General features: G+C 36.0%; 1 protein-coding gene and 1 long non-coding RNA gene across 2 annotated transcripts in view; both read right to left on the reverse strand.

The window, feature by feature from the left end:
* Nucleotides 1-27974, reverse strand: part of LOC123864120 (GTPase-activating Rap/Ran-GAP domain-like protein 3) — a 219424-nt gene that overhangs the window by 169320 nt on the left and 22130 nt on the right. The gene's annotated exons all lie outside the window — the stretch shown is intronic.
* Nucleotides 4094-26124, reverse strand: LOC123864180. Its single transcript, XR_006795711.1, has 3 exons — nt 26111-26124; nt 9984-9991; nt 4094-4147 (listed from the first exon to the last, which is right to left on the reverse strand). It is a non-coding gene; the product is annotated as an uncharacterized LOC123864180 (long non-coding RNA).

Here is a 27974-nt window from a genome sequence, read left to right on the forward strand (position 1 = left end):
CTCGAGACAAATCTGATGTCGTATCATTTATCAATTATTGTATCATTTATCAGGCTTGTGCTGACTCAATGATTTTATCAAACAATGGCAGTTTTATTCAGTTTGACTTTTTTTTTAAATATTGCGATGGCTTTTTCGATCATTATTACCTACTTGTATTGAACTGAATTTGGAGCGCGTCAATAAAAGACTGGCATTATTTGCTCTATCGACACTCAACTGTCATGTCAAAATATGGTAATTAAAAACGGTTTACCGTACTTTTAACGGCAAAAGAACGGTTCCTGACATTGGCTAATCTGTGTAAAGCCAGACGAGAGAAAAAAAGAACGGTTAATTCATACTCTTGACATGACAGTTGACACATAGAGCCAATATGGCGACTACTTTTTTTTTACAATCTTTTACACGTATACATAACATGTACACAACAGTGTCAAAATCGGTTCAATTCTCCAGTCGTGTTGATGAAGGTTTCCTGAAGATGTGCTCACCTAAATTGCGAGAAATAAGGTTTTATCAACCATAAATTGGCTTGACTTAAGGTTAATTTACTCACTTGTTTTTCATCTATAGATGAAAATAACAAAAGCTTTGAAAGCTGAACAAAGAAAAGCGTAATAATAGCAATTCTCATATTTACCCAAGGGTAACGATTTATCACCACGTAAATCAGGCGATACTAAATATCCCAGTTATGTATGGGTCTAGTATACTGTACCTTCTTATATTATGCTGACGGTCAGCACTTTCATTGTGATAAGGGTCCGCTTAATTAAACGAAACTAAGTAATACAGGTTTTTGTTTGTCTTGAACAAATAGTACGAATTATTATAAGTTCGTACCACAGCGTACCTCGAGATACACGCTTGCTTTTGTTGGGTTGTCACATAAAATATAATAAATATCTACCTATAACTTTTTTTTCTCTCTCTTCTCGCTTTACAAAGATTAGCCAATGTCATGTTTGTAGTTGTTTGTAACAAGTTAGTTAAAATATCCAAGTATGGACCCCGTCTGTGCCGGCACTCGCCGACATACGCACAGCACTCCTTTAGAGCGCTTTCCAGTCAGTTTTAACAAAAAAAACACTCCAAAAAGGCAGAGCACGCCCGCCAGCTAACACCAACACAGACGAAGTCACCTATAACTTATTTAATTAGAGTTCTGGATGTTCTATTCCACGATGAACGCTCAGCTTCGGTTGTCAGTGTACAGATAAGCGTTATCGCATTTGTGTGCGTAAAGTAAACCGCGTCACGGTCGAAACTGAGCGCCAAGCACACTATAACAATGTATGTGCACTTACACCAATATAATCAAACGGTCTTCATGAAATAGAACATCTGTATCAGTCTATTTTACAGAACCAACCAACCAAATCAACAAACCTAAATCACTTTATAATTATTATAGAACTCCTCAATTGAATAACTCATACTGTGTATATTGATCTCTACGCAATAAATGAAGCAAAGATTTTATAAGGCTCTAGATAAGCAAAGTTCATACAATGGTATTTTTAAAAGTGAAGACAAATTCGTACGCTTGTGTGTGTAACATATACACGTAGCTGACCCAGACAAATAGATATTGGCAGGGGGTTTACGCACCTTTTACCTTCAAGCGTACCAACTTTAAAAAATGGTGGCCCATTGCCAGCGTTGCTAGGTAGACTAATAATCCAAATACAGTCCTTTTTTCATCTAATTAATATTATTTTATAAATTATTAATGTAATACGAATAAAAATGAGTGAACTTTATTTTTATTATAATTCCCTAAAAGGTCCTAATAATAATTAAAATTTATAAAGTAAAACTCATAAGAATGTTTCGTTCAACAAAGTTAAGTTTAAGTACTCCAAAAATCCTGAAGACATTAATTATGAGGGTCATAAATAAAATGGTGATTTGGTTAACTTGGCGCTCTTTATAAACATTTGAAGTTTGGAGTGCGACGTGCGTTGGAGTTGGGCGCTTTTAATTAGAAAATATACCTCTTTTCCCAAGGGCAGTTTGTAAGTCTACTCAAAGAACTAATATTTGAAAATCTTCAAAATATTAATGAAAATTGTTACTCCTTTAAATACAAGTGCGTACTTTACAAGATACTACTTAATAAAATGTATATTTAGTTTTAAAACTGCAGTAATTAAAACACACTTTTTTAAATGTTTTTCTTATGAAATACATATAAACTAAGATACAAATAGTATAAAAAAATAAAACTCAGATACAAATTCAAATTATGGTATTTTTAGGATTCCGTATCTCTAGAAAAAAATGAACACTTTAAAGGATCACTTAATCATATATCTGTCTATCGAGACACGTCAAAGTTATCAAAACCGTAGGGTTTCCCTTTGACCTTGAGTCATGGGCAATGCAATGTCATATAGTACAAGTAAAGGCAAAAATCCGAAAGCGTGAAAATGTGGTTACACAAAAAAAAAATATCTTGTACGGTATCCTTCGTCTGCGATTCGCACTTAGCATTTTTTTTAGTGTGACATCTATAAACTTTTATTCATAATTGAACTAATTTATTCAAAAATTATTGTATAATTCCCGTCTACAAATACATCAAAGGAAGGTCGTAAGTTAGCAATTCATGCTAATGACAAGCACTTTTGCGTATTCTGCAGTAAAGTAGGTACTAATGGTAGAGTGAACCTAATGGCTCATTAGTGTTCTTCTTTTGAAACTCCTTTCTTGCCTTACGTTTTATCCGAGCTTGATAATAAATCCATGTCGCACATTGTGTTCTAAACACATTTAAATTTATTAAAAAAATATTTAATATAAAACGTTAATTGAAAAATAATTAAAACAATTATTTTTAATCTATTTTAAACATTATTATAAATCAAACATACCTACAACACAAATATTGTTGTTATGTTTAATATTGTATTTAATTTTTTAGATAAAATACCCCCGCCCCTATAACGGCTTCCGATCAATACACCAAAGGCTGGAAAATTCTTTTTTAAGGATTGATGAATTAAAATATTCACAACAATCTCAGATTAGGTAGATCACACTATCACACTTAATATTATAAAGAAGAAAGTTTGTATGTGTGTGTATGTTTGTTACTCCTTCACGCAAAAACTACTGGACGGATTGGGCCGAAATTTAGAATAGAGATAGATTATACCCTGGATTAGCACATAGGCTACTTTTTATCCCGGAAAATCTAAGAGTTCCCACGGGAATTTTAAACAACCTAGATACACGCGAACGAAGTCGCGGGTATCAGCTAGTACTAAATACGTCCCTGATAGGTAAGTAGGTAGAACCTGTCAATAGATATCATAATTTTCCGTCTCTGTCGCCAAGATAAATTGACGAATTTGGCAACTCATTTTAGAGATATCTTGGTATGCCTGCCCAAAATTTGAATCCTCAATCATCGGGAGGTCTTCGATGGTAAGGTCTTTCAGTAAGTAAGTACATTATTCAGTAGTAAGTAAGTACCTAAAATTATCTTCATCATTTATTTTTATCTAGTTTATAATATAGCGACTTAGAGTTTAGGTACCAAATTTCTGAAAGCATTTTGTTGTTCCAAAGGAAAGCTTAGTTATACCTGTGAAACTCTATTTGTGTACCTTTGGGGCTGAAGGTGTTTGCGTAAACAATATCAAACTTAACTTTATAAATTACTGGCTGACGCCCGCGACTTCGTCCGCGTGGATTTAGGTTTTTCGAAATCCCGTGGGAACTCTTTGATTATCCGGGATAAAAAGTAGCCTATGTGCTAATCCAGGATATTATCTATCTCCATTCTGAATTTCAGCCAAATCCGTCCAGTGGTTTTTGCGTGAAGGAGTAACAAACATACACACACACACACACACACACACACACACACACACACACACACACACACACACACACACACACACACACACACACACTCACACTCACACACACACACACACACACACACACATACAAACTTTCGCCTTTATAATATTAGTGTGATTTACTAATAAAACTAGTACTTTTTTATTTTATAGACTAGCGCTTAGCTGCAATTAGACCTGCTAGCAAGTGATGATACAGCCTAAGAGGAGCGCGCTGCCTAGAAGATGCCTATTCACTCTTGACTTAAAGGTATCCATTTTAAAAGTGGAGGCTAAAACTGATGCCGAGAGCGTTCCATATCCTGGCGGTTATAATATACATAAAATTCAATTTGAAAAAAATATTCCTCTTAAAAAAATATTCTCTACACTTGATGTTCAATAAATTCACTAACCCTATATTAAACTGGATTAACGCAGGGTATAAATTTTCTAGTGCCCATTAATTACTATCGATAGACCAGCGGCTGAGTTGGAAAGTTTTAAATGGACTCGTCAAGGCTAGACAAATGATCCATTCCGAGGACGAGAATAGGACGTTATTATTCTAAATTAAATCCTAAAAGCAACCCTAGATCTGTTCCAAGTTTAGGATAAGTATTCAGTTCTAATTAAAAGTTCGCATTTGAGAAGAGCGAATATTATCTTGAAATAAAGATAACAATTCGTTCTATTCTTTGTTATTATTCTTGTCAAACATTTGATCCTGTACACTGACCTCTCAATTAATATAAGTACGCTGGATCTGCTATTGCCAACTTGTTTTTGAAGCAACTTGATTTTCGCTATTTTGGCACTGATAGTAAGCAATTAGCGCCATTTGAGCGTATCTACTCGGAACTCAATGTTATATTTATCACCGAAAGGGAAGAATGGAGTGGGCTGCACAGTTTTAATTTAGAACAGTCTACTAGTCTCTGCTCTACCTATTGTTCACTTTATTCGGAATTTATATCCATGTCAAGGTCTTTGTTGTCAGCTCGGACTCGCTTTCAAGTGCAGTGTAAATTAATCACACGGCAACTCAAACACTTAAATCTTTACTTCTAACTGTAGGGGCATTTAAAGAAATCGTGGTGGAAATTGAGCTTACCCTTTTAGGTACTATAATGAATACTATTTAACTAATGCTATACTATTTAACATAAAGTCTAACACAACGTAGATATGCTAGTCTACGCATTACTACAAAGTGCTGATATGAGATTCTAGTAATCGTTAAATATTTTATTAGCACCTAAGTGACCAGCCACAGCGCAGCGGGCGAACAGCCGCCTGCTTGCCGCGTAGTAGGTAGGGTGTCGCAGGTTCGAATCCCACTCATGAAAGGTGACAAGTTATATTTTATAATTTACCTTTTTAATTTGGCATAGGTGTCGACTTAAAATAGGAAACGAGCACATTCGCTAATTGACATCGTGTGTGAACGGTTCAGTGTTGAAAACATGCAGCAACTACCTGCATATGTGATGTTGGTCAAATTGTGATGTAGATATAAGTTCATTTTTGGTATCTTAATTCGGAAATTGTGTTGTGCACAAACGGAAGGGGTAAGTGCTAGGCTTAGACGACATAAACGACTGCCCATTGCAATTTATACGTGGCGTATTACAATAGTCTTTTATTTGTTGATAGCCTAACGCCACGCCCTTCTACCTCGGGACCTTAAAATAAGGACAGACACCATTGTATGAACGAACCCTGAGATAGGCTGAGGCTAGCATCCTTGGTGTGGAAGGGAGCCTGACTTACCACCCTAGTCGAAGTCCCTCCTGGCGCTCAACTGTATATATAGCATAAATAAATTGAATTGTTAAATTGGACTTTTATGTGCTCCACCTTAACTCCAGCACCTACCTGCACTCACGGACCTAGGCAAGACATAACAGTGCTAAACCAGAAAAAGTAGTCTATTGAACGGCAGCAACAATTTTTTTTCCATAACACTTCATTTGTACCCAACACTTTAATTGGTTGGTTAAAAGAATGTGGGCTGTGAAGAGTTAGCATACAGACAGACACAGTATCGCATTTATAATATTGTGGATATGGATGTTTTGATAGATATACCTTCCACAGGTAGAGGCATTCCTAAAACCACAGTCCGGAAGACCGCGCTATTCAGACAAAATATTAAACTCAGTTTTACTTGTGACTGGTATTTTAGTTAATTGAAAAATAACTTTGGACGCTTTCTAAAATAAATACTTCAATATAAATTCATCTCGATCACAGATGGTCCCATGGGATACATTGGCCTTAGTGACGCAGAAATATTATTACCAAAACCCTGCCAAAACCGAAATCAATTATTGGATGTATATATTTTAGAGTACATGATCAGAGATGAGAATGTTTGGCATAGACGGGGTATCCCCAAGAGATGGACCGTGGAGTATATAGAGTACAATATATTGCAACACGTTTCCAATGCTTTCAAGCCTTTTACAGCCTTTTCAATAAGCATTTAATATTTACTGTTGGATAAATAAAGATTCATATTCAGCAAGCTATTTCCAATTCAATGATTTCTCCCAAAACGGCTCTTCCTAAGCGATTAGATGATCGTTAGTCCGAAATTAAGATACTTGAGATTCCGCGCGCGTCTCGCGTAATACGATCAAACCTGTAAGAAGAAAACGATGAGAATTTAATGGAAACCCCTTTGTTGAAATGGTAATATACCATTTCCTACATAAAGATGTGCATAGGATGTACAATTCAGGAAAGCCTCATAGGTGTATATGTAAAACTGGGGACGAAATCGTAAAAACATAACTTTTATAATATGTTGATTGTTTATTGTTATAATTAATTAATAAAATGATGATCTCAAGTTCAATAAATTTTGTGATTAATAAAACAAACAAACTGTAGCTTATCAAAATTAATAATTTAATAATCTTTGAAACTTTTGTTTTGTTAAATATTTTACTTAGTGGCTCGATTTCACTCCACTTTCCCTAACATGAAGAGTATAATGGAAAGATTACTCAAAATTTAAAAAACCCCCGACACAAAAACCTCACCATAAGCAAATTAGAAAAGAGCTGATAACTTTCAAACGGCTGAACCGATTTTCTTCGATTATAGCTAAGAACACTCTCTATCAAGCCACCTTTCAAACAAAAAATAACCAAAATTTAAATCGGTTCATTCGGTTTGGAGCTAAGATGCCACAGACAGATACACAGATACACACGTCAAACTTATAACACCCCTCTCTTTGAAAAAGAAGAAATGAAAGAGAAGGAAGAATAGGAGTCCAGCACTATCTCCCTCCCAGGAGTCCAGCACGATTTCCCCTCCTACGAAAAAGAATTTATTAGATAAGGAAAATTCTAACTCAAACAATCATTATAAGTTATTGATTAATAGTACCTACGGGAAGGTAGTTTATAGCAATGGACATTTTCGAGTATTAGGTAAATATAACGCATAGTAGTGGTGAATATTGGGTAATAGGACACTGGTAGGAATACAATTTCGGCTGTTTCTAATTTCTATCAATTAAATGCTTAACACATCAAATACAAACGTAATACAAAACAAAACTAATTTATCAACTGCCCAAAAGCACCCATATTTTAGGAGTCACGGTTGACTGGTTAAACTTATTAAAACTTTACGAAATTGCATGGAACGATTCATCCGAGCTAAAATTCAGTTAAGTTGAGTTTACTCAAAACCAATGTCCATTAGCAGTAACTCATCCAATTTTGTACTCATTACCTATACTGCGAATAGCATTAGCATAGTGGGTCTCCTAGTCGTTGGTTCCTAGGTTTCATCACTTTTCGGAATTGTATGTGTGAAGCCAATCCGCACTTCATCTGCGTGGTGAACTGGTGGCCTAAACCTTTCTCATTCTGGGAGAACACTTGTGCTCAGTAGTTGTTCGACAATGGGTTGTTAATGACGATATAATGAGTTGTGAACAGAATGGTCATTAATAGGTAAAAGCCGCTACGAACTTTCCCTAGACGGTCTTCTGCCGAAGATGGATGGCCTTGACTTTTTCTTTTTTTTTTTAGTTTGACTTTTTATCGATGCCAGGTTTGCACTTGACCGCGATCTCATCAAGTGATGTTGCAGACATAATAGGCGCTAAACCGGAAGGGTGTGACAGTTCTGTAAAAATAACTTATTATAGACTGTGTAATGTGTATTATTTAATGACCATGCACTTATCGTGTGCTAAAAGCTATAAATTATATAAATTCCACCCCAGCGAAGCCGGGCGGATTACCTAGTATGTACACTTATGTCAATGAGTTCATTATGGCACTCATCCAGAGTACCTTCTGTCATCTTTTTACATCCCAATTTTGCCGTTTGGCAGGGTTAGCTTGCGTCCCGGGGACGGATATAGGTACTTATCTTAGAAAATCAAAGAGTTTCCACGGGATTTGTAAAATGTAAATCTATACGAATATTCTAAAGAGGTATAATTTGCAAGATTGTTTTTAGGGGGTAATCTCTAAAGCTATTGAACCAATTTTGAAAATTCTTGTACATTATTCTTGAGTGACATAGGTAACATTTTATTTCATAAAAATTGGAGATCCCTAGAAAATTGTAATAAGCTACCCGTGTGAAGTCGGGGCGGGTTGCCTGTTCGTTAATAATTTCGCTATATCAAGTTTGCTCGTGCAAAGTTTTAACAACGCTGAATTTAGAAATTGGACCTTGAATTTGTATCTTTATTTACTTTCTAAGCTCTAAAGCTGCATGCAGATACCGAGTTGTTGTTGGCATTACGCCAACTAGAGGTTGCGATGCAAGAACATTTATCCAATCATGATTCTGATCAGAATAAACCAAACAAATATTTAAATCAAATCAGTCAGCTTAATGGCGTCCTTCATCTAAACAACTCAAAAAAAATTATTTTCTAAATTATTTCAAGTTCTTCGAGCCAGGAATGGTACCTACACATCTTCTGGTCTGCAGTTTCACGGCCAGAAATTAATAAAATCAATCTTATCAATAAACAATCTGTCGATAAGTCATTTGGCAACGTTGTTAGGTATTTGTCAAAAAAGACCATACAAATATTGTTTAGTTGCTAAGATTACTAATAGGATTGATTATATTTATTACTATGTTACGCTGGATGACTTCCTTCATCAGCAAAACGTGCCGAGAGAGTCAAATAACACCATGTACAGAATGCAGACTACACTGGAAGTCTTCGTTACCTACCATCGGTGCGAAACGGACGTATCTCTAAGTATAATATGTAATTTTCATGTAAATCAGTACCTAATTAAACCATTCCACAACCAAAAAGGACTTCTACTTTCTCTACCAGCTCCGGACAGTCGTCCTTATGTACGAGTAGACGATGCCCGCGACTTCGTCCGCGTGGATTTAGGTTTTTTAAGATCCCGTAGGAACTCGTTGATTTTTGGGATAAAAGTAGCCTATGTGTTTACTACCATGGTATAATCTACCTCTATTCTAAATTTCAGCCAAATCCGTCTTTTATACGTGAACATACACAACAAACGTACATACACACATAATATATACACAAACTTTCTTCCCCCTTATTAATATTAGTGTGAAGTGTGAGGTTGTAGTGTGTCTAAAAGCTTATACATATTTTGTTGTGCTGGAGCTTTGTTCTTTGTTCAATTAAGTTTTGATATCAAACCCGCCCAATGCGCTGAAAATTTGTGTAATTTACTGCTACCCGCATCAGCCCTGCTTAACGCAATTTCAAAATGTTTATCATAATATTTGATGGTGGAATTTTGCGCTGCCGTTTTTCGTCTGCGCGCATATCTCGTTAAAATGTAATAATACACCTTCTCGTTATAACTGGTTTCCTAATCATACAAATACGGGGTATTTTTGATACGGGGTAGTATTATTACGGGGCGATGAAATTTTTAAATTCAACATTTCCGTAGTTTTAATTTAAAAAACCGGACAAGTGTGAGTCAAACTCGCGTTCCGAGGGTCGCGTTCCGAGGGGTATAAGGATACGTGTATTATTTTGTAACTTAGACAAATCGATAGACATCTCATTGATTAAAATCTATCCAATCATTGGGATACTCTAATTCCAGATAAACATGAGAACATTGATGTCGGAATCACCTAAAGTACTGTGCGTGAGAACAACCAACCTAACCCTGTCTTTGGTCACACAGTGGGCAAAAATAAATCTGTACTAAACTCCGGGCATAAACTGCTAAGAGTATGAACATTAAAAAATGTCGAACAGAAAGCTAAGTATCTATACCCACTAATATAAGTTGCAGCACATCCATGAACTTTGAAAAGCACAGGTAATCCGCAACTGTGCCGCCGCCGCCACGTGAAACGGTCCTTACGTAGACAATTTGCATCTAAAGTGGGCTAATCTGGATAAACGTGTACAAAGTAATGTTTGCTCTTAGCACCAGCAATTTAGCCAGGCTCAATGTTGTTTTAAACGTTATCTCGGCCTTCTCAAACCTATGTTCCAGTTTAATGGGCATTTATTCCTTTTCTTTTTATTAAGGAAAGCCAACAGTTGATACATAAACAGGTAGCTACTTGCATTGCAATTATTAACATTTTTAACCCCCGACCCAAAAAGAGGGGTGTTATAAGTTTGACGTGTGTATCTGTGGCATCGTAGCTCCTAAACTAATGAACCGATTTTAATTTAGTTTTTTTTGTTTGAAAGGTGGCTTGATCGAGAGTGTTCTTAGCTATAATCCAAGAAAATCGGTTTAGCCGTTTGAAAGTTATCAGCTCTTTTCTAGTTACTGTAACCTTCACTAGTCGGGGGTGTTATACATTTTTAAACTTGTCTTGTCTTAGACATGATATTTTTTACATGATATTTTTTTTTTAATTTATTTATTCATGTACTACTTATTAAATTTTTTTATTGTGGGGACTAAATAAGTACATACTTTTAGACTTTGTCAACGATAATTGAATAGAATGATTTAGAAAGGACTTTTTATTCGTGATTTTTCCTTTGGATGTTATAAGTTCAGAGAAAATTCTTTTAGTTTAAGTACATTTTGAGTAAAAATAATATGAATTTTAATTGGTATTTTTATTCCAAACTTCATTATGCAAAGAGACGAAATACTCTCGATAATTGAATCTCGCAAATTGGTTCTGACGCACTTTCCGTTATTTAATTACGATGCTCCATACTTCTGTAATTCTGATGAAAATGAAATTCAATGATAAATTAAGCCTTTATATGCCTTTGATTTTAAAAAAATCAAAGTAGATAATATCGTATTGTTGGCATAGATTAATAAAACCGGTAAAGTGCGAGTCAAACTCACACACGAAGGTTCCCGTACCATTCGTACAAGAAATAACACTTTTTTAACCAGAAATTCACGGTTTTCGGATTTTTCCCTTTACTCAAGACATTGCTATCAGCCTTTCATAATTCTTGGTAAACGGGACAGACAGACAAACAACTAAGGGATCCTATAAGGGTTCCGTTTTTCCTCTTGAAGTACGTACCTAACCCTAAAAATGTCATTTTACCATAATTATTGTACGCCGCTTAGCATAACTTTCACAATTCACAAACCTAATAAAGAAGGAAATTACAGATGATTGTATGAAGAGTATTACGATTCTTCTTAAGATTTTTTTTGAAAAGATTTTTCTGCCGAAAGATCAATATAATTTATCCTACTAATATTATACTAAACGCGAAAGTTTGTATGTATGTACGTATGTATATTCGGAAGTTTTTTAATCTTTCGCGCAAAACTACTAGACGGATTTAACTGTTTGGAATGGAGATAGATTATACCCTGGATTTACTCAAAGGCTAGTGGCTACTTTTTATCCCGGAAAATAAATGAGCTCCTACGAATTTTTAAAAATCTATATCCACGGGAACGAAGTCTCGGGCATCAGCTGGTAAACATCTAGTAAGCTAATAATATAACCACCGTACAGTCCGTCGTCAATACCACACTCAATACGACTCACTGTCACTGATCGATATTACCAACAATTCGAAAAAGCAATAGCTGTACCTATTCAACGAACGCACAATTTGATTTATTATGGCAGCTTTTGCGATAAACTGTTTACGAACGTAAAAAAAATCCTTCGTACTCGTATTGCATTGAGAAATTGGGTCCCTTTAAAATTCGTAGGTACCTATTTTATTTTAACCTAATACAAAACAAAATTTTGCTAAAATTTTGCTCTAAGCTAACTTTACATTTTCCGGACAAAAGTATCTAATTTGACTTTGAATCAAAATACAGAGTTTATTATAATTTCCTTTAGTGGCCTATTAAATAAATAGAATTTGTTTTGGAAAAAACAAAAATGTTATTGTGTTATTAAATTTCCTTTGTTTGCGATACAAAGCTTTAATCAGAATTTGGGAGTATTGAAAAATGCTCAACAAAGATGCTTTATACTGAAACAATCGGATACAATAATACAAATTTTATTAATAAATTAACTTTCGCTTGTACAAAAGAAATTAAATTACTTACCAATTTTTTCTGTACATCTTTAATATTTATAATACGTACTAGCTTTTGCTTGTGGCAACGTCTGCAAGAGACAAGTATAACACTTCATTAAATTAATTTAGGTCATTTAATAAAATTGATGATCTCTTACAATCGTAGTAGGCCAACCGAGAATAATTGGGTATCAGTGTTATATTGAGTATGGGTCTCCTCTCAGAATGAGAAAGGTTTAGGTCATAATCCACCTCGGTGGCTAGTGCGAACTGCGATTTGGCAGACTTCAAACACCTTTGAGAACTCTCAGACATACATGCAGATTTCCTTCCCCGTTAAAGCAAGTGATATTTTGATAGCTTGAAGTGCATATAACTCAGAAAAGTTAGGATTAAACCCCGGTTCAAGTCTTAACTACAAGGCTATCCTCGCTTATTTACAAACTAGCCGATGCCCGCGACTTCGCCCGCGTGGATTTAGGGTTTTCGAAATCCCGTGGAAACTAATTGATTTTTCGGGATAAAAGTAGCCTATGTGCTAATCCAGGATATTATCTATCTCCATTCCAATTTTCAGCCAAATCCGTCCAGTACTTTTTGCGTGAAGGAGTAACAAACATATACACACACACACACACACACACACACACACACACACACACACACACACACACACACTCTCTCTCACACAAACTTTCGCCTTTATAATATTAAGTGTGATAAACTTAAAATAAAACCTTTGAATTCGTAAAAGTATTTTCCGGCGAACAACTCCGCTTGTAAAAGATATTTTGAAATAAAATAGTCAGCTGAAGTAAGCACTTTTTGCATCCAGCATCCCGATCATTGAGGGACGCTATTTACTTAGATTGCAATGTGGACATAGCAGAAAGAATGTCGTGCAAACAAGTATTGATTTTAACAAGAGTAAGGCACCAGACGAATTTTGTTACTGCACGTATATAACAGACTTAGATTAGATTACTTTTTACCTTTCAGTTATCTGTAATATCATATTATATTGTGCTTTTTTAGTGTCAGTATGGGGTAATTCAAAACCATAGGAGGTACAGGGAAACTGTCTTAACTTACTCGTGCACTAATTATTCAAAAAGTGTTCCATAATTGCATTTCGTGAAAAGCTAGCAAACAGACAGACAGATAGCTATAAACAGACGCACTTTCGCAATTATAACGTTAAGAATGGAATAGTATGGAATGGATAAGTATGGATTTGAATGATACAAAGAGAACTGTAGTTGCTTATATAAAGGACAATTTTGCAAGCAAAGAGCTGCTTGAGCAAAGAGCGTGAGAACTATTATAAGCCCCGGTCCTTGTCAGATATGCTATTAATTCAGTATGCATGTTCAACAAGGGTTAAAGGGTATTGGATGTTTGGTTGCAGAAATGCAAAGGCAAATTGACTTACTAGCAATATACGCATTATATGCAGCAGGTACAATACAAATACGACCTTGTAAACAAGGGACAATAAAGTTACGAGCACAAAGAATACAAAATCTATGTAGATACGGTGCAACAGGAGATATCTTCTAACCAAAAGCCTCACCACGTCGTTTACATAGCATACAGGTAAACAACACGCACCAACACTTTTAAGAGGGGTCTCTCCGTCACTCGCTCCATACAAACGTAGTTCGTCTCTCATTGGAATACTAACTAATCATACTCAATGGAATTTTGTAGAAACGTTCCGGGAACTAATATCTATGCCTGTGGTTTTCCAGATTTCCGTTAAAATATTCGGTTTCAAAGTTACGCGGTCTGAAAAATTCACATACAAATCTTTGAGCCCCTGTAATTTTAAAACTACATATTTTTAGAAAAATCTAAAACACCACAGGCACAGATATTAGTTTCTAGAATGCCTGCAAAATTTCATAGACTTTGGTTGCTTAATATTCTAATGAAATTGGGACTACGATTATATAGAGTAAGTGACGGAGAGAGCCCTGTTAAGACACAAGATAGCTACCTACAAGCTCTTAGATCGTAGTCTCTTGAGAATCTCCTGGTGGCGTAGTTTTAGACAATGTAAAGCACAAACATGTTCTATAAAAGAATAGAAAAATATGCTACGTTTTTAAAATTCTATGAAATACAGCAAACAAAAAAAGCGTAGTTTAAAAACGCTCTCTCACTTTTCATGCTCGTAAAGTTTTCTCTATGCCCACATTGCTTAGTGTAAGCGGACTAAACTGCTTTTTATGCTCTTGAACATAAAAGTGTTGTATGAAGTGTCTGAGCCTAGTCCCACATGCTCCTGTGCTCTCCTGGTACTTTATTCATGTAAGCTACCATTGGTGTCACGTCAAAAGGTTTCCGACCTTGAACTTGCGCAGTGGGTGATATATCAGTCTACATACTTATTGTATTGTCACAGTTCACAACAGTTAGGGAACATCTATCAAAACGTCGAGTCTTTGACGTCACTGGCAGGCGTCAAATGTTAGTATATTTGACGCTAGGTAGCCCCAAGGTAGTCCTATTTTACTTTAATTTCACGTCATCATATAATAGCCTAATATTTGACATATCGTCGGATTCATGATCAAACCGATAGTTCTCTCACTCTAGTTCACTCTGGTCTTGCAGTGGGTGAATTATTTACGTATGGCTAGAGCACACGTAATGTCCAGAAGAGGAGAAGTATGAGAGTGTTTAACTTGCTAGAAGACTTAAGCTCATCCATTCTCATGATTATATATTCTCTAAACGTCGCCGAACGAAATGGCTCGTTTTAGTCTCTTGTTGAACAATCTACTATATCTGTTCGAGCAACTCAAACGCATTAGTGCAGCAAGCGGTAAAAGAGGTCATTTTGTTTATTTTTCATCTTATGATAGTTGTATTATAGAACGAATACAGAACTTTAACAAGACAATGGTACAAATTCGGTTGCTCATAAATTTCTTTTCAACACTAAGGCCATCTTGCATCTTTGTTTTTTGTAATGCTGTTTTTGGCAGAAGCGGGTTCCAAAAAGTGATACATAGCATAAAAAAATTGTGTGAGTGGGTCTCAATCGAAAGTTTTAAAAAGTAAAAATACCCAATTGCTATCTTTTCCTACTATAATAACATCAAGAATGTGAGGAAAAATATCACTATTATAAACCCGAGTTTTACTTAAATTCATTAAAATTATAGTCCAAAGCTAAAATATTTTAGCAACATTGCTTATTTTTAATGGGATGGAATCAAATTACGTCTGTTAATGAAAGCGGAATGAAAGTTTAGTGTAATATCACCGGTATCTGCAGATTCTACTCGTGATTCTGTTTATACAACACAAACACAATATGAAAATGGTAATAATGCGGGGTTTCTCGCTGCGGCAAGCTGTAAAAATGGCCGTTTTTATTACGCTTCCATAAAACAAATGCGAATTTTTTACAAATAGTTAACGTAGGTAGATACTTATTTGGGGTACCAGCCAGGTAACCTCCTCGTGTGCCTGAGTGTTGCGAGTCCCTTTCGGGAAGAGCAGCGCTTGGGCCGGTGTACCCTGGTAACATGGTTAACAATTTCTCTTCATGGGATATTGTTAGCCATGGCTAATTGACCTGGCGGGGAGGGGGTGTTGTCCGCGCGTCCCTCTGGGTGTCCCTAGCAGAGGGCGCAGTAGACGCACCCATGGGGCATAGCCCCAGGAGCGGAGGGTGCGGCTGTGTTGGGTGGTTGGTGATGGGGCTTCATCACCCATCCAGTCACTGGCTGCCCCACCGGTCTCTCGCCTGTCCAGTTTGGTGACGGGCGAGGGAGATGTTGAGGATAGGGAACGTGAAAAGGGAATTGCCCTTCCCGCGAACCCTAGCCCTCAGGAGGACCTGTGGGTGATGGACTCGGGGTGGTCTGTCGCTCACTATGTGGTCCTCAGGTCGGTTGGCGTGCTGTGGTTCCGGCATGCCTCTAACGGTGTTTGGGTGCACGTAGTGTCCCAGTGGTGGGTCTGCTGAGGCAGACATCCGCTGGCGGAGTAACGAGGTGTTTACGGTCCCTTGTGCTCCGTCATCAGCGGTGGGATGGAACTTCGTGAGGTTTTTAGTCGGTAGGAGTCCGACATAACCACTGTGCTCCCCCGTAGTCAGTGGTATCCATGATGGATTTTCCTCACGAGAACAAAAAAAAAAGGTAGATAAGTACTTATTTTATTACCAGATGATGCCCGCGATTTCATCCGCGTTTGATATAGATTTTTAAAAACTCTTTGATTCCTGGTAAGTATTTGCGAGAAGCTATCTACATTCCCAACCAAATCTGTTCCTTATGTCGTGAAGTAAAGTAAATTAATATCCAATTTGGTTTAGCATATACAGAGGTTTTTACAAACTGTATTAAGACAAATTTAGAGTCAAGATACCAACATCTTGTTGTATCCAAAAGAGTTTTTTTCTTTTTTGTTGCTTTCAAGCGAAGCAATTAGAAAAGAGGGATTCTTCGAAATAATGGAATGTTAGACGAAACTTTCATTATAGTTCGTTATTTATACCATCCAGTACCAAAATGGGACGCAGTGGCTGTATATCAATCGTTTTGTGTTGTTTTATCTACATTGTTCACCAGAATCGTTTGATTTATTATGCTATCAAAACTAGTTCACACTACACTCACACATACAGCTAACATACAATAACTTACTAAATTAACAATTCTTATACAAACACTCTACACAACAATATTTGTTCATCAAATAATGTAAGTAGGCAGGCTCACTATGCAAAATGGATACACATTAAAATGTAATGCTGTTGAGTTAACCGACGAAGGTACGGAAAGGATCTTCCGGCTATCCGATATAAACTCCAAAATGGACTTTTCCGTAGGTAATATAAAATGTTAAACAATGTAAGAAAAGATTTCTTTTATGGCCTTGCTTGCCCGCGTGATTTTAGATTTTTCAATTCTGAGGGAACTTCTTCATTTTCCGGAATAAAATAGCCTATATTTATTATAGTATGTCCACATGCGGGATGCAATCTACCAAACATCAAAATTGGTGAAGCTGATGGTGTATGAAGTGGGATGTGTGCGTGTGCGTTTGTGTGTGTCTGTTTGTCTGTGTGTGTGTGTGTGTGAACAAATAATTGTAATACCTTTGTTAAACTGCATTTAGAGCAAATAAACGATTGATTGATTGATTGATTGACATGATAAGAAAAGAAACAAACAGATAGACAGACACGCTTTTACATTTATATTAATATAACTTCGTTGAGGTTTTTATATACGTAGGTAATAATATTTTTATTCATACAGATGTAAAACCTATAGGATACAGTAGGAAATCTACACTGCCACGTTGAAACGGTTATGTGAACAATTTGCATTTAAAGTGGGCTAATTTAGGTCAAAGCGTATAAAGTGATAGTTCCTCTTAGCACTAGCAATTTACTCTGGCTCAGTGTCGTTTTCAAGTGCTTTTACAGCGACACTTACCGGTCGTGTTATGGGATACAATCCAAATCCTATTTTATACATCTATAGAATAAAATTGGAGATAGCCTAGTGGTTAAAACGTTTTTTAGACTAGTCTGGGGATCCACGATCTTCTCACGGGATCACCTCTAATTTTTCCGAGAATAGGCAATTAAATTGCTTTAACTGTGAAGGAAAACATCTTCATAATGTTCATAAAGACGTGTGAAATCTTCCAATCCGCACTTGATCAGTGTGATAGACTATAATAATCAAACTATTCTCATTGAGAGAGAAGTGAGTTGGCGATAGATTGATGATGGTCAAAATAATGAACGTTACATAATATAATTTTTCGTTATTTTTCTTTATAAAAATGTGTATCAATGACCAACGAGTACGCTTTTTAACCCCCGACCCAAAAAGAGGGGTGTTATAAGTTTGACGTGTGTATCTGTGTATCTGTGTGTCTGTGTATCTGTGTATCTGTCTGTGGCATCGTAGCGCCTAAACGAATGAACCGATTTTAATTTAGTTTTTTTTGTTTGAAAGGTGGCTTGATCGAGAGTGTTCTTAGCTATAATCCAAAAAAAATGGTTCAGCCGTTTAAAAGTTATCAGCTCTTTTCTAGTTTTCTTGTAGAAAAGAAGGTTAGATAACCCTTAGGTTCATAATATTCAAGTGTCAATTGACAAATATGTCAAGCTGTCAAGATGGACGTTGCCTAGATATACATAATTATTTATTTGAAAATGATGTTTTGGAAAACTCAGATACTTTGGATCATAGGCGCGGAATAGTCCAAGTCGGGGGTGTTATAAATTTTTAATTTACACTTGTTAATTTTTTTATGATTTTTAATCGTAAAATGTCGGTAGATGAGATTTTATATTCAAATGTTTTTAATTAACATTCTTTTAGCGTCATATTTTAAGCCCTACTAATCTACACGCTATAACTGCATTTTTAACCCCCGACCCAAAAAGAGGGGTGTTATAAGTTTGACGTGTGTATCTGTGTATCTGTCTGTGGCATCGTAGCTCCTAAACTAATGAACCGATTTTAATTTAGATTTTTTTTGTTTGAAAGGTGGCTTGATCGAGAGTGTTCTTAGCTATAATCCAAGAAAATCGGTTCAGCCGTTTAGAAGTTATCAGCTCTTTTCTAGTTACTTTAACCTTCACTTGTCGGGGGTGTTAAAAAAATTTAATTTACACTTTTTCTAGTAAGCCCTCACCTGATGCTAAATGAGGATAGGTAAGATGGAAGCGCTCTAACTTGAAAGGGGTATGTCAGTTTCATTAAGCACAACCCCTGATCGGTTCCTAGATGACGCCGTACCGGAATGCTAAATCGTTTCACAGCACGGTTTTTCCGGTATAGGATGATAACTAGCCACGGTCGAAGCTTCTCACCAGACCAGACCAGAGACAATTTAGGAATTATAAATTCACATTTGCCCTTGCCGGGAATCTAACACATGACATCCCACTTATTGTGCACACGAGCGCCAATGGACCAGAAAGGTCGTCAAAGGTATTCAGTAAAGGAAATATTGCACAGAACGCATGAATGCGTGACAACCTCCTGTATGCGAAATATGAAAATTTTCTCTTTGAGAATTTTTATTCAGAAACGTGCCATAACGTAAGAAATTTTCTTTACTCTGTTGTCTATATCATCACAAAATTCATAAAGATTATTATCAATTAAAATTTGAAAGAAATAAGTGCAAGTCAGACTCTCACACGATGGGTTCCGTACCATGCAAGATATGAAACTTTTTAATATTTTATGATGCTTAACCACATAACGGTTTTTGGATTTTTTGCTTTACATGTGAACATTGCTACCTGCCTTTCATGATTCTAGGTCAACGCGAAGAACCCTTTCGGTTTTCATTCTCTTGGCGGGTCTTGACAGACACGACATACAGACAGACACACAGACAACGAAGTGATCCTATAAAGATTCGTTTTTTTCTTTCTCTGGATATACGGAAGTCAGAACCAGCGCTTTCTTTTAGTTAAACTAATATAAATTTCCTTTATTCTGTCGTCGGATCTACTCGTTATTTAACAGCAAAATGAATACAAACTGAGGAGCTACGCTTCAGTCCACATTTTCTTGTTTTTTATTACAACAAAAAACTATAGCTACGTTAATTAATCTTTCTTTCTTTATTAGACAGCTTTACTTGACTAAGTGTATCTAATTCCAAATAATATAGAATTTATTAAGTTTTCGCAATTTTTAGGTTCCTCTTCCCCAGAGAAAAAAAGTGTGTACACGTGCACGTGTGTAATAGGATTTCTTGACAGACATGACAGACGGACAGACAGACAGACAGACACAACAAAGTGATCCTATAAGTGTCCCGTTTTTCCTTTTGAGGAAAGGACACCTAAAAACAGACGCATAATAACTTAAAAAGCTCTTAAGCTCCAAGGGACCTTATAGTATTTCATTCGTAAAAGTATTTACTCACTGTAATTATTATTATTTAGGTATTCATCGGTCAATGTTCCATTCGAAATTGAGCGCCTATTCAGAAGAATATCAGTCCCGAAACTAGGCCGCAGCACCCTCAAAAGGACTGTCAAGTGTCAGGCCATACCTATCTGTCTATGTCATTTTATGAGAATAATGGATGTAAGTAATGGAGACGGATTTTAGCGCGTAGGCCTATTTGCATTGTACGTTATAAACACCCAAATACCTGAAAATACTATTCACTCTTAGAGAAATATATTAAGTTTATTTATGTACAAACACTTACCTTTATTATTAATCAATTTTGAATGGTATAGCATAGCTTGCGACCCGGGGATAGGAATTATAGGCTACTTTTTATCCCGGAAAATAAAACGGTCCCACGGGATTTTTAAAATTCGAAATCCACGCGGATGAAGTCGTGGGGTATCATCTCTCCCTGAATCGTAATCCTCATTGCTGGATCAACATGACAAAAAACAGTCAAGTGTTAGTCGGACTTCTACACGAAGAGTTCCGTACCAATGTAAAAGAAACAACACTTTTTTTTGGATGTAACCACAAATTGAAGGTTTTCGGATTTTTCCATTTACTTGTAACTTGCCAAATTTCATGCTTCTAGGTCAACCCTACTTAACGTGACATCATCGTGACGTATCATCATCATCTGAATCTCTCCCGGCTCTCCTCTCAGAATGGGTAATGGTCATAGTCCATCACGCTGACCAATCGCGGATTAGCAGACTTCAACCCCTTTGAGAACATTATGGGGAACTCTCAAGCATGCAGGTTTCCTCGCGATGTTGATCTTTATTTTTCTACTATAGTGGAAATCTATACATATAATATAATTGTAGAAAAGTGGTGTCTGTACAATGGATATATATAAAAAAAGTAGCAGGGGTTGTTATTATATCGATGCCGAACCCGAAATTGTAATTAATTTTTTTTGTCTGTTTGTCTGTTTGTCTGTGTATTTGTGCACGCTAATATCAGAAACGGCTTATTCGATTTAGATACGGTTTTCACTAATATATTGTAGTAAGCTTCACTTAACATTTAGTGTTTATTTCATGTCAATCGGTTCATAAATATAAAAGTTATGTCAATTTAAAGAATCACGCTACCCGAAAAGTCACTATTCCACGCGAACGAAGTCGCGGGCACAGCTAGTAAGTAATACGTAGGAATTGAAACATCATAAAGAAAGCTCGCTTGATTACAAATTGTTAGTAATTTCGCAATACCACGCCATGACCGCAATCTAGTCTTCCCTTTTACTTCAGTGAACATCAAAATCATAAAATAACATTATTGCGCATCTACAACTTGCAACCCTAATAGCATTAAATTGTTTACGCTAAGTTGCGTTGGAATTCTCTCTGACCCTTATACATTCTTAATCTTATGAGAAGTTTCCGTAGCGCACTCCCCAGTAGCGCTTTCCATACAAACCCAGTTTGGTTTTCATTTGAAAGTTAACCAATCAAACTTAGACTTTGCTCAGACTCAAGGCACTGTTAAAACGAGACAGCGTTATACCACTGGCATAAATCTGTCTCGTTTTAGTTGAAACTTAAGTCTAAGTCTAAACAAAGTCAAAGTGCGCTCTATAAATTTCAACCTTAGTGTTTTAGATACGTTCTAAAACAAATATTAAGATTTTTAAGAAACTCTTAATCCACGCGGACAAAGTTGAGGGCAGCATTTAGTAGAAATATTTATAAAATATTTTTGGCTTTTTATGACTCTACGTTATAGATGCCTACTAGCCGATGCCCGCAACTTCGCCCGCGTGGATTTAGGTTTGAAATCCCGTGGGAACTCTTTGATTAGCCTATGTGCTAATCCAGGGTATTATCTATCTCCATTCCGAATTTCAGCCAAATCCGTGCAGTAGTTTTTGCGTGAAGGAGTAACAAACATACACACACACACAAACACACACACACACACACACACACACACACACACACACACACACACACACATACATACAAACTTTCACCTTTATAATATTAGTGTGATTGTATAAAGTAGATAAGTAATATATTATCCAACCCAAGAGGACCAGGAATTTGTCTATCATTACTTACTTCAGTTCGCATCCCTTGAGAATCACAGAAAATGCTGTATTGTGTAATCTTCCCTTGTGACGTAATATATGTTGACTTCGTGTGCTATTTATTAAAGTGTAAAGGAATCCCACGAACTATAATATCTGACTTGGTGTTTTTAGGGTTCATCTTCAGAGAAAGAAAGGAAACCTTAAAGGATCACTTCATTGTCTATTTCTCCGTCTGTTTGTCGTGTCTATCAAGACCCATCATGAGAATCACAACCTATAGGGTACTTCCCGTTGACCTAGAAGCATGAAATTTGGCAAGTTACAAGTAAAGGGAAAAATCCGAAAACCATCAATTTGTGGTTACTTCCAAAAAAAAGTGTTGTTTCTTTTACATTGGTACGGAACCCTTCGTGTAGAAGTCCGACTAACACTTGACTGTTTTTTTCTTTGTTTTACACGAAAAGTAGAACACTTACCTCAGGCTTTTCACACAACAGCTCATATCCGTCTTATGCAAATATCTATAGGTACTACCTACCTTAAGAATACTGAGACTTCTCTATATTAAGACAAAGTGTAGGTATGTGCTTATTGAATGTTGGTGATTGGTACAATATTTTTTCTTCCGCACAAAATACGCTAAATATGTAAATAGGCAACTTCTAGGCAAGCGCGCTCCATCTTAGGCTGCATTATTGCTTGATAGCAGGTCTGATTGCAGCCAAGCGCTAGTCTGCAAATTAAAAAAAAAAAAATTAGGAACCGGCCTTTCACATGAACTTTAAATTATTCAATGGAGCTTTCATGTAGAAGCATTCTCCACTTTTAAATTTTGCAACGTAGTAGGTACTCTTCAACATACAAACGATGAAGCATACTTGTATCTATTCTTTTAGAATTGTTATCGTAAAAGGAAAAGGACTAATCTTATATGCTTGTAGTCCATGTGATGTAAAAACTTGAAATCTGGTATTTATACTGTATACTGTATATATACTAAAATTTATCCGTATACCTATTTATTTAATCCTAATTATATATCTTTTTAAATTCTATTAGATACAAGTTGTAGCTTTTGACTGCGATGTCATCTGGTGTTAAGTGATGATGCAGTCAATGGTAGTGGGCTAACTTGGAAGGGGCGTAGGAGTTTTTATTTAACCCCTTATCGTTTTCTACATGGCATCGTACCAGAACGCTAAATTGCTTAGCACGGCTTTGCTAGTACGGTAACAGACTCAATTTAGAAATAACAAAATCCCAAATGGCCACTGCCGGAAATCGAACCCTGGACCTCCTATTTATCAGACCACAGCGCTTACCACTGCTCCAGGGAGGTAGTCAAATGAGTCGATAGGTACAATGGTACAAACTTCGCCTGTCCGTGAAGTCTGTGTAACTGGTATTGACTTTCATAATAGCTTGAGTGCATTCTACAATCTTTTTATTTTCTTAAGCTTCAAATGGCTTCAGAGTAAATATCTTCGGCGCTGAAAGTCAGAAACTTGAAGCGTACATAATGCTACGTAATATCACAAAATACTTAACAAGTGTAAATTAAAAATTTATAACACCCCCGAAAAGTGAAGGATAACTAGAAAAAAACTGATAACTTTCAAACGGCTGAACTGATTTTCTTGGATGATAGCTAAGAACACTCTCGATCAAGCCACCTTTCAAACAAAAAAAAACAAAATTAAAATCGTTTCATTCGTTTAGGTGCTACGATGCGACAGACAGATACACAGATACACACATCAAACTTGTAACACCCCTCTTTTTGGGTCGGGGGTTAAAAAGGCAAAAGTAAAAGCGGCACTAAATTCTGTATCAAGCGTATATTAATTTCTTACAAAAGAACTGTACCAGTAGGAAGGAATTTAAGGGAAACCCTTGAGTATGACAATGCCCATAGTCATAAAAACATACAAGGTACAAATCTCAAAGGAACATTAAAAGGACCGCGAGCCGCATAAGACATAAATCCGATATAATAAAGAATAAGTCTCACAAGGTCTCAATCTCACAACATATAAAATATTCATGAAGTTACGACACAGCTGTGGAAATAAATATCGTTATTGGAACTTCCTATTACAATCTTATTACTATAAACTTCCTTTGTATAAACTTGTCTAGACACAATTCCCACTTCAATAGTATATCTACCTTTTTTTAACCCCCGACCCAAAAAGAGGGGTGTTATAAGTTTGACGTGTGTATCTGGGTATCCGTGTATCTGTCTGTGGCATCGTAGCTCCTATACGAATGAACCAATTTTAATTTAGTTTTTTGTTTGTAAGGTGGCTTGATCGAGAGTTTTCTTAGCTATAATCAAGGAAAATCGGTTCAGCCGTTTGAAAGTTATCAGCTCTTTTCTAGTTTTTATCTTGAATTTAATACATAAATTGCAACTGCGGGGTTGGCAGGAAGATAAGAACAATAATAACGTGGAGATGACCTTTTTATATTTGTTGACACAAATAATTTATATATTAAAATCAACGTCAGTATTATTACGCATGTTGTAAAATAAAAGCCTTCGTCTATTTGAGTAAAATGATCTCAATACTTCAAACGAATTATTCTGAAAATGAGTTGGGATCCGCAGTCCGCAGCGCAGTTTGAAAGATCTTATATTTTCCAAATTATAATTAGTGAATAATATGTTAATTTGCCTACTTCAAATGCGATGCCCCTTTTCAAGTAACCTACCCTAAGCCAACAATCTAAAGAAAATAAAAGAAAGCAAGATAACAAAGTTACAAAAGAAAAATACGATAAAATATTAAACTGTTATTTTTATTCTATGAAAACATTATAGCGTTATGAAACTCAGCAATAACATAGTGCAAATAAAGAGAAAGGTTTTTTTATGTAAAGCATCCGTTTTATCTACGTTCAGAATATACCGCCGCTGAAAATAATAAAACAAACAACCCCCAGAGAAAATAAGACCCATATTTTTGGTAAATCCGGAAAAACAGTCCATAGGGTTTTCTTTCTCCATTGATTTGAGGTAATATTATCTGCTATAAAGTCACTGTACACACAATTTACTTTATCTATTCTTTTTTTATTTAGTTTCATGTTATCACAAACCAATATTCTCATATACCTATGAGAAGATCCTAAGCTGAGCTTAAATAATTTTCAATGTACACAGTGATTTCATGCCTACGAGAACTTTTTAAAGTCATTAATAGATAATAATGGTTCACCAATATAAAAAGCGCTAGACAAGATGATTTAATTTTGAATTAGCTTATTGAAATAGACTCTTTACAATTCATCTCTATTTCATGCATTATTTTAGACTTTAGTTTACTATTCGTATATATGAACAACTATAAGAATACCAGAAGTGAACCTCAATAAAAATATAAGAATGAATAAATATAACCCTTATTTGCATGATTAAGGCTTGAGACTCAACAAAACTAAGTTAGCGCAATAATAACAGATTGACAAAACACGTCCGCACACTAAGATCGACCGAACCAAAGTGAGTCGAACTCTCGCAGGCCACTTTCAAGATAGTTTTCCGAGATGGCGCCACCGTTGCGTTCCTAAAAACATTACCAACAGATGCCACGTGACTTCCGTTCAAAAGCGCGGCAAACATGTGCGATAACACAACGTCCAATCAGATTGAAAAACTGAAACGGAGTAGGGTAGGTACCGGACGTATATGCCACAGATAAGCATATCACATTTAACGCATTTATTACATTTATAAGCATAATATCATGTCACCGTAAGCATTAACATAATAGCTGTTCAAAAAAGCTGTATGTTATAACTAACATGTTGAAATTAAGTTAACAAATCTCAAAGCAGACTCATTAAACTTTTGCGAACACAATTTTTATTTTAATAACCAACGTATAGATACTTGTGCTTGATTAAGCTGTTGCTACTTTATACCTGTTGTCAACTACCTAGACATTGATTTTCTCTTGAAACTCATAAACAAAGGGCAATAAAATGATAATTCTTCAACTTAATCGTATTACCAGACCTCTCGAAAACAAATTAACTTACATACACTAATTGCATTTACCTACCGACTTCAGAATTAATCTCCAACAGGCAACAATCTCTAAAAAGCCTTCACGCCTGAAAAACGGAACGCAATTAGAAAAACTTCCATCATTACGTTAATGACAGCCACATGAAACATCGTTACCTACATCTACTACATCTTTGTAGAGGTTCGTAGTAGTAGATTACTTACTTGGTTGGAAAATACTATTCATAGGTTGCTTGTAGTAAATACTTACCATCAAACTTTTTTTTAATCGGGACACAGAAGATTGTAAAATTAAGTAGTTTGTAATATAAATTCTTATGGAAAAAAAAGATTCCGACGAATTGATATGCTCCTCTTTTTTTCGAAATCGGCTAATAAACTAATTTGCAGCACTACGCTCCAGTCCTGGCAGCACGCTTTTAATATTTCCAAAAACACACTACATAACACACCATAATACCTAAGTGATACTTACTTAGTACATAATAGGTTGTTACTTGGTATACCCAAATAATACCTACATTTAAACATTATGATTCAATTATTTAACTCAACACCGTACTTTCTTGTATAATATAATTTTATAACGTAAACATACCTACCAACTTTGTTCATAATTACGATTTGGTACAACCGCCGCCGCCGAGCCGCCATTTTACAAGTTACCTAAGTTAGAAAGTTTTTGTTGAGTCGTGCGAATATTGTCTTAGGGCGTCTCAGTTAGAACTTGAGTTTTAAATTTTGCTGTGAAATGCTGAGTTAGCGATAGTCAGGTAATATCGCTATTGTAACAATAAAAAGAAAAGGAAAGAAAAAGTGGACAGGGAAGCACTCTATAAGAGCATCACTATAAAAGATCTCTACCAGTGACCCTTGGCAGTGTAAGAAGTTGTAAAGGGAGTAGAATAGGTACAGCATAGATATAAAGTATTCATGAAAAAAGCTTACAAGATATTATGTTGTTTTGTTTAATTTGAACTAGATCAAGATTGGAAGATTATTTTTGCCGTCCCCGAGTCTCGAAGGAAGCTTTAAGCTTCCAAAGCATTGGCTCGGAAGCAACTTCTGTACTTGGAGCATTCGAATGGAAACAATTGAGCATTTGATAGCTACTTAGCGTAGGGAAACTTGAGATAAGATGTTATGCCTGTGAGAGAGGCTTGACTTTCATGTGACAGTACCAGAGTGAACTAGTCAACAAGCGACTAAAACGAGCCATTTCGTCCGACAACGTTTAGAGACTATAGAATCATTAGCATGAATGGGCTTTAGTCGCGAGTTAAACACTCTCATACTTCTCCTCTTCTGGACATTATGTGTGCTCTAGCCATACGTAGATAATTTACCCACTGCGCAGGTACAAGGTCAGAGACCTTCAAACAAGACCGGAGTGAACTAAAGTGAGGGACTCTCGATCCCTCCCTTTGATCCTGATAGCTACAGCTAGCCTATTAGCTATTGTGCACCCAGCCATAGAATTTTACTGTGCCTATGCCCAGCAGTGGATGTCTATCGGTTGGCAATAATGGCGATGATGATGATGATTATAAATATGAAAATAGTTCACTGTTCAAATTATTTTCAATAAACATAACGATTT

Source organism: Maniola jurtina, chromosome 4 (genome assembly GCF_905333055.1).
Source record: "Maniola jurtina chromosome 4, ilManJurt1.1, whole genome shotgun sequence".
In the NCBI taxonomy this organism is placed as follows: Eukaryota; Metazoa; Arthropoda; class Insecta; order Lepidoptera; family Nymphalidae; genus Maniola; species Maniola jurtina.